Genomic DNA, 12416 nt, shown 5'->3' on the forward strand with positions numbered 1-12416 from the left:
ACCAATGGGCTCCTCCTGTGTTCCTCGTCTTCTTCCCAGTCCTCCTCCTCCTCTTCTTCGTTTGGTAGTGTCTGCAAATCAAGTTCGGTGTCAATTAACTGTGTAAATGTGGTGCCCCATAACTTTGCATCCACTAACACAGACGCAGTAACGTCAACTGACCCAGTACATCCATCACAAATAAACAAGGAAGACGAAAGCGACGTAGAACGTTAGAATACATCCAACTTTAAGAACAATTTGAAGAACACAGCACAGCGAGGCGACAGTGAGAAGAACAAATCATTATCAAAACACACAGGAAGCAAAAAGGGGCGTCTCGGGCCACCATACAGCGCTCTGCGGCTTCCCGAAACCGCCCACTTCACCCAACGACAGCACCACGCTAAAGACTATAAGGACGAGAATCATGTAAACGGAAGTCATGTAAAATAACACTACTCATGAATATTCACTCTTATGTGCTATAACCATAGAGGATGTAACAATATCATAGGGAAAGGTGCACCCTCAGTGCAGGAGCCTTGTGTACCCAGTCAATAGGTATGACGTAGTGATGACGTATAGTGACGTAGGCAATCGCCCATATAAGGGGTTCCTCGGGTACTCGGGGCAGAACTAGAAATACTTCTGACCGACACTCCGTGTCCCTCTAAATTTTAGACACAATATGTGTCGTGTGTTCATCTACGCTGTCGTGAGTAGAAAGTGAAGTGTTGTACCGTAAAGGAAAGCGCACTAGTGTCCATTGTGTATAGTGGTATTGTTTAGATTATAAGGTATATATCTTCAGTGTATGTGTAATAAGAAATATTTAGGATTGCAACTAGTATTGAAGTAGGACGTTACTTGTCCCTTAACAGGCAGTGTGCGAGGCCTGACGACCCGCTGGGTCTGATTGAAGTGTATTCTGTATTTTATATTATTTTGTTATTCAAAGTGTTAAAATAAGTTAAAATTAAATATAAAAAAGCGACAACGTTTCATCACCCCAACTACGAGCTCCTTCAAATACTCTTGAAGTACCAGAATATTAAGTCAGTTGTCGCTACGACGAATCAGTCTTAAACCTCCTTGAGAGCCCGGTAGCGTACTACAACATAAACATTAACATACTTTTTGTTTACAGTAAACAGTTCAAGAAAAAAAAGAACCAATAATGAAAAAAAGCCCGTCTCTCCTAAAAATTATAAATTGTGCGCAACAACTTCAGCGTGCGATGGTGTACCCAGTGCAGTCCAGCCCAGTATCACAAGTCTACAACAAAATGACCTGACCTGTCTCCCAAAACCTAGTCCTGATTTGAGTATGTAATGACCTAGCCACCATAGTAACCTGTCCCAAACATTCATAACAGCTTTTCAAACGAGCAGAGTGCGTCGTCATTACGTTCAAGGCTTTATTCAGAAGGTAATTCCTGGTACAGTGAGCAGTATAATCTGACTTACAGTGGACTACTCTGGGGATGAAAGCAAAGATCCGCACTCGTGGCTTACCGAACAGGTCCCAACGTTACGTACCACATACCCGTAACCCAGGGGTGGATATGGGGTGACCTCATTCCTCACATGCAAGCAGAAAGTGAATTTTAGTGCAGGCCACTATCATCAGGAAATAAGGGAAGACTTCCTTGCCTTTGTGCACGCCAGGCCTCACCGGTAAAGGTTTAGCCTGGCTCCTTTTACCGTTGAAGACCTCGGATTGGACATGGCCAAGTGCAGGGGACTTGGTTTCGAAGGAGCAAGTTCCATGATTCTAAAAATCAAAGGGAGTGCCGCAGTACACATGAAGAAGTACACCTGGCCAAGCCAATCCACTGCTCTGACCACCGGCAGAATCTAGTACTGACGAAGCCGTGTGACGTCAAGGAAGTGAAGATCGCTCTTCAAACACTGACCGGTGTGCAACTTCGTTCATTCTTCAAATATGCACTGTCTCCGCTTCACAGAGGTTGTCAAGCTTACCTCGGCCAAGCGCGAAGAGCTTGTTCCCCTGTGCCCCACCAGGTGGATTGAGAGGCATGACGCAGTGCTGGTTTTTGTTGAATTTCTGCCTGTCATTGATGTTTTTCTCAAGGAAGAACTTGACGCCACCGCTGGGCTCCTTCTCATCGCCATACATGTTCCCCGCTTTCTCGTTGGACTGGTTGTGGTGGGTGTACATTGGCGCATACTCTCAAGCCAAGCCGAACTCTTCAGAGAAAAGATGGCGACCTGGTGTCAGCCTATGCCCGATTCGTGGCATCGAGACCATTTTGGGCAAGTTCAGAGCAGATGTGGAGAATCATTTCCACGATGTGTTCATGAAAGCGGAAGAGCTTTTGGTAGAGGTGGGGTCATCGCATGACACCATCCCTGTGCCACGACTCTGTGGACGACAGACCCAGCGATCAAATGTTCCGTGCGAGAATGCTGAGGAGTGCTACCGCCGGGCGGTGTACATTCCATTCGTGGACCACGTCTTGGCTGAGTTGAAGAGTCGGTTCGGCGACTACACAGTGCCTGTCGCACTTCGATCAGCTCAAGCAACTCCTCAATGGCCTCGAAACGGATGTTGCAGCTGTGCTTCAAGCGGAAGCTCTACGAGCTCGACATGGAATCTGACACTCGTGAAGGCACTGGGCATTATCTGTTTTGGTCTTCCAAACTATCAAAGAAGCCCAGGCACACGCCAGCACCAGCGTGTTCCCCAATCTCGCCATTCTCTTGAAAACTCTGTTGACGCTTCCAGTCTCCAACGAGAGGTCTTTCTCAGCATTGAAAAGGCTTAAAACCTATTTGAGGAGTACCGTTGGCCAGAGCGCCTGAACGGACTTGCCCTCCTCTATGTCCACTATGATATCCCCCATTTCAGTCAAGAGTGATAAGCAAATTCGGCGAAAAAAACGCCAACTTCTCTTTGTAGTGAGGCACTTGTTGAATACTTGGGAATTTATTGTAAATATATTTCTGTACCGTCCTGAAACCCTCACTTAAGGGTAAGGTCAGGATAAGTTAAGGTAAAGGTTAGGATATTAAGGTAAGGTCAGGATAGGTCAGATTCAGGTTACCTTGGGTGAATTACGTTTAGGGATTATTTTAAGAGCAAGTTTAGGGTAATTCAACTGTAGTTTTAGGTAAGATGGGGTGAATTACATTAGTTTAGGGTCATTCAAGACAGAGTAAAGGTTACTTTAGGGTGAATTAGTAAATTCAGGCTGCTTATGACAGACTTTCGGCATAGGGATCCTTTGTTTTGATCGTTACCAATGGCGCCGATCGATGCTATAGTTTTCCATGTGAAACTGGCCTATGGGGTGGTGGCGGCTGCAGAGGAAGCGAGAGGGTTGAGAGTGTGTGGCTAATATATTGCTCCACATAATTAATGGAAGCTGAGATTCCGGTGATGTGGACTCCAGCAGCCATTATACCTCCATGGGAGGAACCAACGAACGGAGAGAAGAAACAACTGTGGAAAGGAGAGGAGGAAGAGGAAGGGGATCAGAGAATGAAGGGAGGATTAGGCAGAGAACAGATGTAATTAAGAGGTAGTATAACGATAAAGGGAGGAGGAGAAACAGGAAAGAATTATTGACACTCACCAACTGATTCCTCTGTATCCTCTTCCTCCTCCTCTTCTTCTTCTGGCAGTATCTGCAGATCAAGTGAGGATTAATAGGCTGTATAAACATTAACATGCTTTTGGAAATAATAAATTCTCTTCACTGTCTAAATTCAACACAACAATAGTTCACATGCATAAAGTTCATACACAATTGTTTGTAAGCAAATGTTTGTAAGGGATAAAGTTCGTCTGAAAAAAGTACGCTGAAGTTCGTATGGTATAAAGTATGTATGTAAATTATTAAATAACGACAAAAGTTCGTATGGAAAAGTTTTGTATGAAATTGTTCGTAAGCAAAAAGTTTGTACATAAATTTGCATCAGGGATTAAGTTCATCTGACAAAAATACTTAAGTAAAAGTTCGTTCGCTAAAGTTCGTATGCAGATATTCGTATGGTATAAAGTACGTATGTAAAATATTCGTAACGACAAAAGTTAGTATAGAAAAAAAAATCATGTGCAATTATCCGTACGCAAATGTTCGTCAGGGATAAAATTCTTGTGTGTAAAGTAGTACGGACGGAAAAAGTTTGTGAGCATGTTTGTATGGCAATAAGGGCCGCTTTCACAGTCGTGTTGTTTGTTTTGATCGTTACCTACGGCGCCGATCGACGCTATAGTTTTCCATGTGAAACTGGCCTATGGGGTAGTGGCGGCTGCAGAGGAAGCAAGGTGTTGAGAGTGTGTGGTAGGGTGCGGGGCTGGGCTAACCCCGCAGCCGCCACTTCCCCATCGGCCAGTTTTGAGTGGAAATTCTAAAGCGGCGATCATTGGTAACGATCAAAACAAACAAAACGACTGTGAAAGCGGCCCTGAGTTGCTATGAATACTTACGACACGAAGCTTTCTATACGAATTTTTGTCCGAAACCCGTGAAAAATGGGGGTGTCGCTAAGAGCCGGCCCTGCTGACAACCACCATCACCTCCGCTACCAACAACCAACATCATAACTTTGCACTCTGCCGCCACCGCCCTCATTAATGCAAAATAATACACACTGACAAGATGAGCCACTGCCTCCAGGAATTATTTCAAGACTAAAGATCTTGTCGCCCAGTACCTTAAAAAGTTTCTTACTGGACCAGTTTTTCACCACGGGGAGACCTTTTGGTCCCCCAGTTATGTTAAAAAAATGCACACACACACACACACATTTCTCTCTCTCTCTCTCTCTCTCTCTCTCTCTGTACAAACTATTTCCATGCGTACTTTGGTCCTAGAATCAAACGAACTTTACCATACGAATTATTGCCATACAAAGTTTTTTTCTATTCCATACGAACTTTATCTCTGACGGATATTTGCGTACGAACAGTTGCGTACGAACATTTGCATACGAACGTTTTCCATACAAACTTTTACGTGTACGATCGTCTTTCTACCGAACATTTGCACGACGAACATTTAAGCTTACGATTTTTTTCCTTTACGATTTTTTCCCATTACGAACTTTTGACATGACGAACTTTATACTCTACGTACTTATGGCAAACGAACTTTATCCTTCGAATTTGCCATTGACTGGCCCAACGTGCAAGTCGATCTCAATCTGATTGTTATGCTTCTTCGTCGAGTGTCACCAGTTACTTTACTAGCAATTTTTGTGTCATCAGCAAATTTTGATACTTTGCAAGTGAGCCCATCATCGATATCATTAACATAAATTAAGCAGAGCATGGGGCCAAGCACTGATCCTTGAGGTATGCACGCTTCTGACGTCGAGCCAGTTAGATGTAACACCATTTAGAACTACTCTCTGTTTCCGCTCAGAGAACCAGTCCTAAACCAATTGTGAATGTTACCCGAGATACCGTGCGCCAATAGTTTGCTGAGCAATCGTTGGTGGGGGACCTTATCAAATGCTTTTTGAAAATCCAGATATATGATATCTACTGATCTGCTTTCATCGAACACCTCAAAAATATAATGAAAAAAAGCAAGTAAGTTACTTAAACACGAACGTCTACCACGGAACCCATGTTGAGAATTATTTACTATATTATTTTCTTCGAAAAATTTCACCATATTGTCGTGAATGATAGTCTCCATTAACACAAACAATCGATATCAGGCTAATTGGTCGATAGTTTCCTGGATGAGACTTGTCCCCTTTTGAAATTGGTGTGACATTTGCAAGTTTCCAATCTGTGGAACTTTTCCAGCTGTTAAATTTTTATTGATTTTGATGGATTTGTTGGGAATGGAATGGAGTGGAAGGGAAGAGATGGGACAGGAAGGGATGGGAAGGGAAAGGAATGGAAGGGATGGGAATGGAAGGGATGGGATGGGAAGGGAAAGGAATGGAAGGGATGGGAAGGGAAGGTAGGGATGGGAAGGATAGGGAAGGGATGGGAAGGGAAGATAGGGGATGGGAAGGAAAGGAAGGGATGGGAAGGAAGGGTAGGGAAGGAATGGGAAGGAAAAGGAAGGGATGGAAAGGGAAGGGTTGGGAAAGGAAGGGAAAAGGAAGGGAAAGGATTGGATGGGATGGGATGAGAAGGTAAGGGATGGGAAGGGAAGGGATGGGAAGGGATAGAAGGATGGGAAGGGAAGAGAAGGGATGGGAAGGGAAGAGAAGGGATGGGATGGGAAGGAGGTAGAGAAGAGGTTAGGGAAAGGGGAGGGAGGGAGGGAAGGGAAGGAAGGGAAGTTAAGGGAAGAGAAAAGGTTAGGAAGGGAAGGGATGGAAGGGGAAGAGAAGGGATGGGAAGGGAAGGGATGGAAGGAAGGCATGGGAAGGGATGGGATGGGAAGAAATGAGTATGATATTCCCAAACACACACACACACACACACACATATACACTCACTCACCACCCCAGATACATACATATTCAAAGTGTGTGTGTGTGTGTGTGTGTGTGCTCTCCCTAAAGAGACTTCCATATGGTGTGTGTCACTTTCATGAGGTGCTTTTCCTACTAGTGTTTTTAGGGCAAGAAAGGTCCATTACAAAGGCACCTGTGTACCACCCCATACAAGCTCGAAGTCTTGACAAATGTGTGTCTTCTTTAGCTTCATGGTACAGAGGAAGGGTCACACACTACCAGGGTCATAAACTACCCAAGAGAGTGCCCAAACTCCTATGAGGTCTTGACAAATGTGCTTGTTTCTTTAGGTTCATGGTAGGGAAGGGTCACACACACTCCAGGTCATAAAACTACCCAAGGAGAGATCCCCAGAAACTCCCTATGAAGAGTCTTGACAAATGTGTGTTTCTTTAGCTTCATGGTACAGAGGAAGGTCACACTACCACCAGGGTCTTAAAACTACCCCAGGAAATGCCCACAACTCCCTCCCAGCCTTGTCAAGCCATATTGTTCTTGGGCGGCGAAATGTCTCATAATACGACCCTAAGAGCCACCTTGCCCGTCTACCGCACTGACCTGCCTTAATGAGTGAGTACAACTTAAAAATAAAAAATAAATAAATAAATAAATAAATGTTTTGTTTCTACTGTATCTCTACAACTTTAATTCTAACAATTTTTTGTCAATGTAGAGAATTTCAACTTTTTATTTTCACAATCTCCCAGTGAGATTACAAGACAAATTTATACCATTAGAGCTAGCTTAAAATCCTAAAATTTCTTAAAACAAGTTTTTTTACAAAATGGGTTTTTTCATTCTCGAGTCATTCATCAGATTTACTACATCCCTTAGGGGTTAATTGGCCTGCAGGTGATTTGGTGTCCCTACCTCCCATAGGATGACTTGGCAAGTTTTGGAAGGCCTATCAGTGTGTCTTGATGCTGAGGGAAAGTAGTCAGGTTGTTAGGGGCTTTGGGAGGGCTGGGAGGGTGGGTTTGTGAGAACGTGTTACACTGGCACATGAATGGAAGGTGTGTCGCAGTATGGACGTAACAATCACGATGACATTTGATACACTGGTGTACAGGCTGGGGAGGCAGCTGTCTGGGGGGTGGAGTGTGTTAGAAGGATGTTGAAAGGGTGAAAGGTCTTAATGGATTTGGAAAATTATTATAACATATCTGCATCATGGATGAAGGATGGAGGCATCAAAAAAAAATAGGTTATGAAGATGTGAATCAAATAGTCATTGTGCTTCCTTTTGGGTTATGTAACTCTTTAACCCGGTACTTGTGACAGGCCAAATTTGTGCCATGATTTAACCCCAAAAATAGATGATATATAAATTGATCACAAATGCTTTGATTTTATTTTGAAATGGTTTGTGTAGAGATGATTTTTTCTCATTTTTCGCTTAGATGGACAATTAGAAAACATGATCCTAGCTGCTACAAGGTTAAGCAAAAAAAAGATAAATGGTTGACACCACCATAAACCTTGTATATATGTTTTAGAGGTTCAACACCATATGTTGTAAAAGATCAAAATAGAGGATCCTCTTTTGGAAAGGATTTGGTTTTGATCGGCACAACATCTGTGGTCATATACGGAGAGAGACAAGCACACTAGATAAACTTGATGCAGAACTTATCGAACAATACAACTTGGAGACAAGAAATTTGCAACGATGGATAGTATGGGAGTACCAATAAGAAGAGAGAAATATGGCCATAACTAAACTTGTCACCAGAAAAATGTAAAATACAGTAGCAACAAATAATGCTATCATCCTTGCATATTATGTACATACCTTTTTCTTTTGGATAGTTTATGCTAAATCACTTGATTTCTTCAAGTAAAGGCCATAGCTTGAGGTCAGTGATGCATGCTACAGACCTATTCAATCAGGCCCCAGTATAAACCTATATGGTTCCCAATGACTACAATGGGCATTATAAAGGTAGAGTATAAAAGTTGAGTCAGGAAGTAGCAATCTGGAGAGAATAAAGACAAGAGGGAAAAGAATGTAAAATTTGATGAATGGAAGGATGGCATCCCTTACTGATACTTTGCCTGATCCTTTCACGAGGTTGCTCTTAGTCAAAAAGCGATCTTGCTTAATCACATGGTCCACTGGCTACAACAATTTTCACGATGTTTCTTCCATGTTGACAAATTTATGGAATCAGTTACCAATGAAGTTCTTTTGCAGACATTTCTAATGATAAATGATATACTACAGATAGCTACACTAGATGCCTGCTCAACAATGGGCAACAGCAAGCAACCGTTACCTTACCCCAGATTAAGGCCAAACAATGTTTATTCAGGTTATACTAAACTCATTCAATAACTATTAAATAATGATTTAACATTCCGGTGTTACAGTATGATTGGCATCACTGATCTATTAGCAGTATTAATTGAATACTTTTTCCATGGGCAAAAATCTATAGTTTATTATATGCAGGGGCACCAGTATCATGTCAATCTGTTGCCCATAATATGAGCTCCATTTTTGACAGTCACTGGAAAGAGCCAAAAGCTAATACAATTGGTATATCAGATCTAATTTACATGCAACCTCCATTTGTCCAATGCACATGCACATTAACCATAAACTGGGTTGAACACTCACCATTAAACCAGGTCCAGAAGTCCTTTCACCTTCACACACATTCCATTATGCCTTTGTTCAGCACTGCTGCCAAATAACATCTGAGAAAGTGTTACGCATAGTGCTTCTCTACTAGCTACCTTCCAATACATACAAGACCTGATTAACAAGCTAACATGACAGGCAACGTATGTAGTATATTAATGAAGAATATTTTTATCCTCATTAATCATTTATCATCTATTGAATCAATTTCCATTCTGAATGATAAAAAAAATACCTGAACAATCATGTTCCAACATCCCAAGTTGTCATACCATCATGGTACAATTTTTCAATGGAATGTATGATTGCTACATTACACAAGTCACCACATTCATATCTGAGTAACCAGAATGCAAAACTTCACACTCCTCATACATATAGATCCAATTATATGAATAAAGGTTCAAGTGTTTAATTTTTACATTCTGGGTTGCGACAATCAGCTCCAGATATATTTGATAGAGAAAAAAAAAGGTCAGGACACTTCCAGTCAATACTCGGAAATTATAGCTAAAATCCTGAACTATCATTCAAATTAAAGAGGTTAGATGTGAATGGGAATATGTAGACTAGCCAAAAAGTTTGTTAGAGTGGTACTATATATATTTGAGAGATCTGTATATCAGTTGGAACAATTTGTGGGCATTATGCATCAAAGTAGAGGCCGTCAGTCTATCACCAAGAAGGATTGCATCTAACCAGAATTTGACCCACGAACCTGCACTAGAAACATGAAGGACTGCAATGAAAAAGATACCAAATAAAACTAGCATTACACACAACAGCCAAGCTGATAGCAGTGGCCTGGAGGCAGCAATGTTAGTCCCTTTTCTTGTGTTCTTGAAGCCCTCAACTCCACACATGGGCCGGTACATTTCAGCCACACCTGGAAACAAGAGAGAGACCAACGAAATAATGAGCATGCTGAATAAACGAATTACATAATAGAGTATCAGGGTTTTCCATAAACCATATCCCCCCACTTTCCTCCTTTTGTAATGAATCTATGTTTCTGCCATACCTTTAGCATCTGTTGCAGTCAGAAGTGTATTTATTTTTTGAAAACCTTGCATGAATAATGGGAAGATCAGCAAAGCGCACTCCATCAAACAAACAAGTCTGGAATTCTTCATCATCTAGGAAACAACCCATCACTCCTACTAATTTAAAAGTAGAAGAAGACTATTTACTTCCTTGAAAACATGGGCAGTGCTAGTTATTAAATTACCTATATACAACCAGCATTGTCTATTTCATGAGTGACACCATAATACTATAAATTCATATGAATCAAAAATCCCCTATGTTCATTGAGGAAAGTTTTTTAATTTGCAATGCAATCATCAATTTTGTACCAAATTTTGTCACCACTTACTATCTATATTAAACTACTTTTCATAAACCTGATGCAACACCTACAAAATATCTCTTAAACAATAATAACTTTGCCATTGAGCTATTTTAAAGTGAGAATCTCTTTAAAGGGTCTGAATGGATACAGTTAGTGTCCTACATACTTTCTATTTTAATGAAAGAAAAAGTTTAGAACATTGTGGCAGTTATCTTTTCCATTACAAACCTCTGCTTGTGATCCTAATAAGGTATAAGTTTTATAGATTAATATCACAAAAGGCGTTGCTCCTAAGCTTTCTGGATAAAGAGCTATATAATGATGACCCATCAAAGCTGCACTAAAAAGCTTACTCACACCTTTGCCCCTATTCTAAATTGACACAACTAACTAATAATTGTTAAGAGGATTCACTGGTCATTATAATAAAACTAACAAGAAACTGCTGGCTTGGGCACAATATTGCATAAAGTATATTTTCAAGCACTGGTTATTTTCATTAACGAAAAATGTTGTTTTGCATGTATACTGCTTAAGCCAATTTGTTTATTATCAACAAACCTTGTAATCTTTGGCTGCATACCAATATTTAGAGTTAAAGTGCCAACAAAGGGAAAATTTCATGATCTACAGTCACTGACTTGGTTTTCAAAGATAAAGTTTTTCATCTGAGAAAAAAATCCCATAACCACAGTTTTTTGCTGACTTTAACATTAAAGTTTTAAGCTCCAATAATTCATGTAATTGCACTTACATGCATTGTGCAACCTTATTTAAAGATTTCTTGACAATACTGATATTAATGGCAATCAAACTTTAGTGTGGATTTACTTCAGGAGCTATTCAATATACACATTACTTGCCTTCTTGCATGCCTCTCCAATTCAGAGTGAAAATCTAACCAATTTTACTGCATCTCACATCAATCATCATAATTATACTTACTGAGAAATGACTCAGGCACATAACACCACTCATCTACCACACCAGTAACCTTCACTTGCTCCTGAAGGACAATGACACCTACGGACCAGTTAAAGAGCAACCTGTACACCGTATCGCTTTCCTCGCCAACACACAAAACTGCACAGCCTCTCTAGAGGTCCCAACCACTCTGACACACACACTGGGGCGACAAACGCGACCATTCTTGGGTTACAAACATGGCCATCTTAAGGAGCACCTCACACTGCCGGCTTTGGGGCTAGAACATCACCCCGGATCTCCTACCAAGCGCTGTTTGACGGGCAACAGAAGTCATGACACTCCAAAACAGACTCCCAATCAATGTCAGACAAACTACACGATCAAATTTAGCAATTCCTTACCTCGTCTCAATTGAGGACGCATGAGGGCTAAGCTACGACTGTTGGGCCACAGAAGGGGCTGCAGGGGCCCGGAGACACAGCCCATACCCTGGTGGTACTCCCAGCGCCATGAACCTCTCCTCAACACACCAAGGGAATGGACACAAAGCCGGCAGAAAAATGGCGCACTTACCCCACCGTCACAGCAGAAGGAACTAATGGAGGACTTGAAAGACACCGCCTCACCCCTCTAATGCTGCTGTCTATGCTGACGGCTGCCTCGCCACTCCGTCCCCTCGTCCCGCCGGGAGCATGGAGCGAAACATTTCCTGCAACCCTCCCGCCTTGGTGACCGCCGGGCTGACGTGGAGGCCCCTCACGCCCCTCCAACGCACCTTCCTGCACACAATTTTCGAGGGAATATCATGCCGGGACTTCAGCCGGCCGGAATTCGCGGTATCAGGGCCCCAGCCGCGCCCAGCTGTCCACAGGGTCCTTGCCACACCGTTGCCCGCAGCATGCTCCTTTAATTACTCTGCCTCACAGCAACAAAATACACCACATTCGCTGCACTTTCCTCTTCAAATAGCGTGGCTGGGCGGGGGAATGGTGAAGGAGATGATCTACGACGACGTCGTGGTTGGGGGACACCTCACCCCTCTCAGCAGCAAGAGTGTTTTCAA

This window comes from Eriocheir sinensis, unplaced genomic scaffold, assembly GCF_024679095.1.
Source record: "Eriocheir sinensis breed Jianghai 21 unplaced genomic scaffold, ASM2467909v1 Scaffold1428, whole genome shotgun sequence".
Lineage (NCBI taxonomy): Eukaryota > Metazoa > Arthropoda > Malacostraca > Decapoda > Varunidae > Eriocheir > Eriocheir sinensis.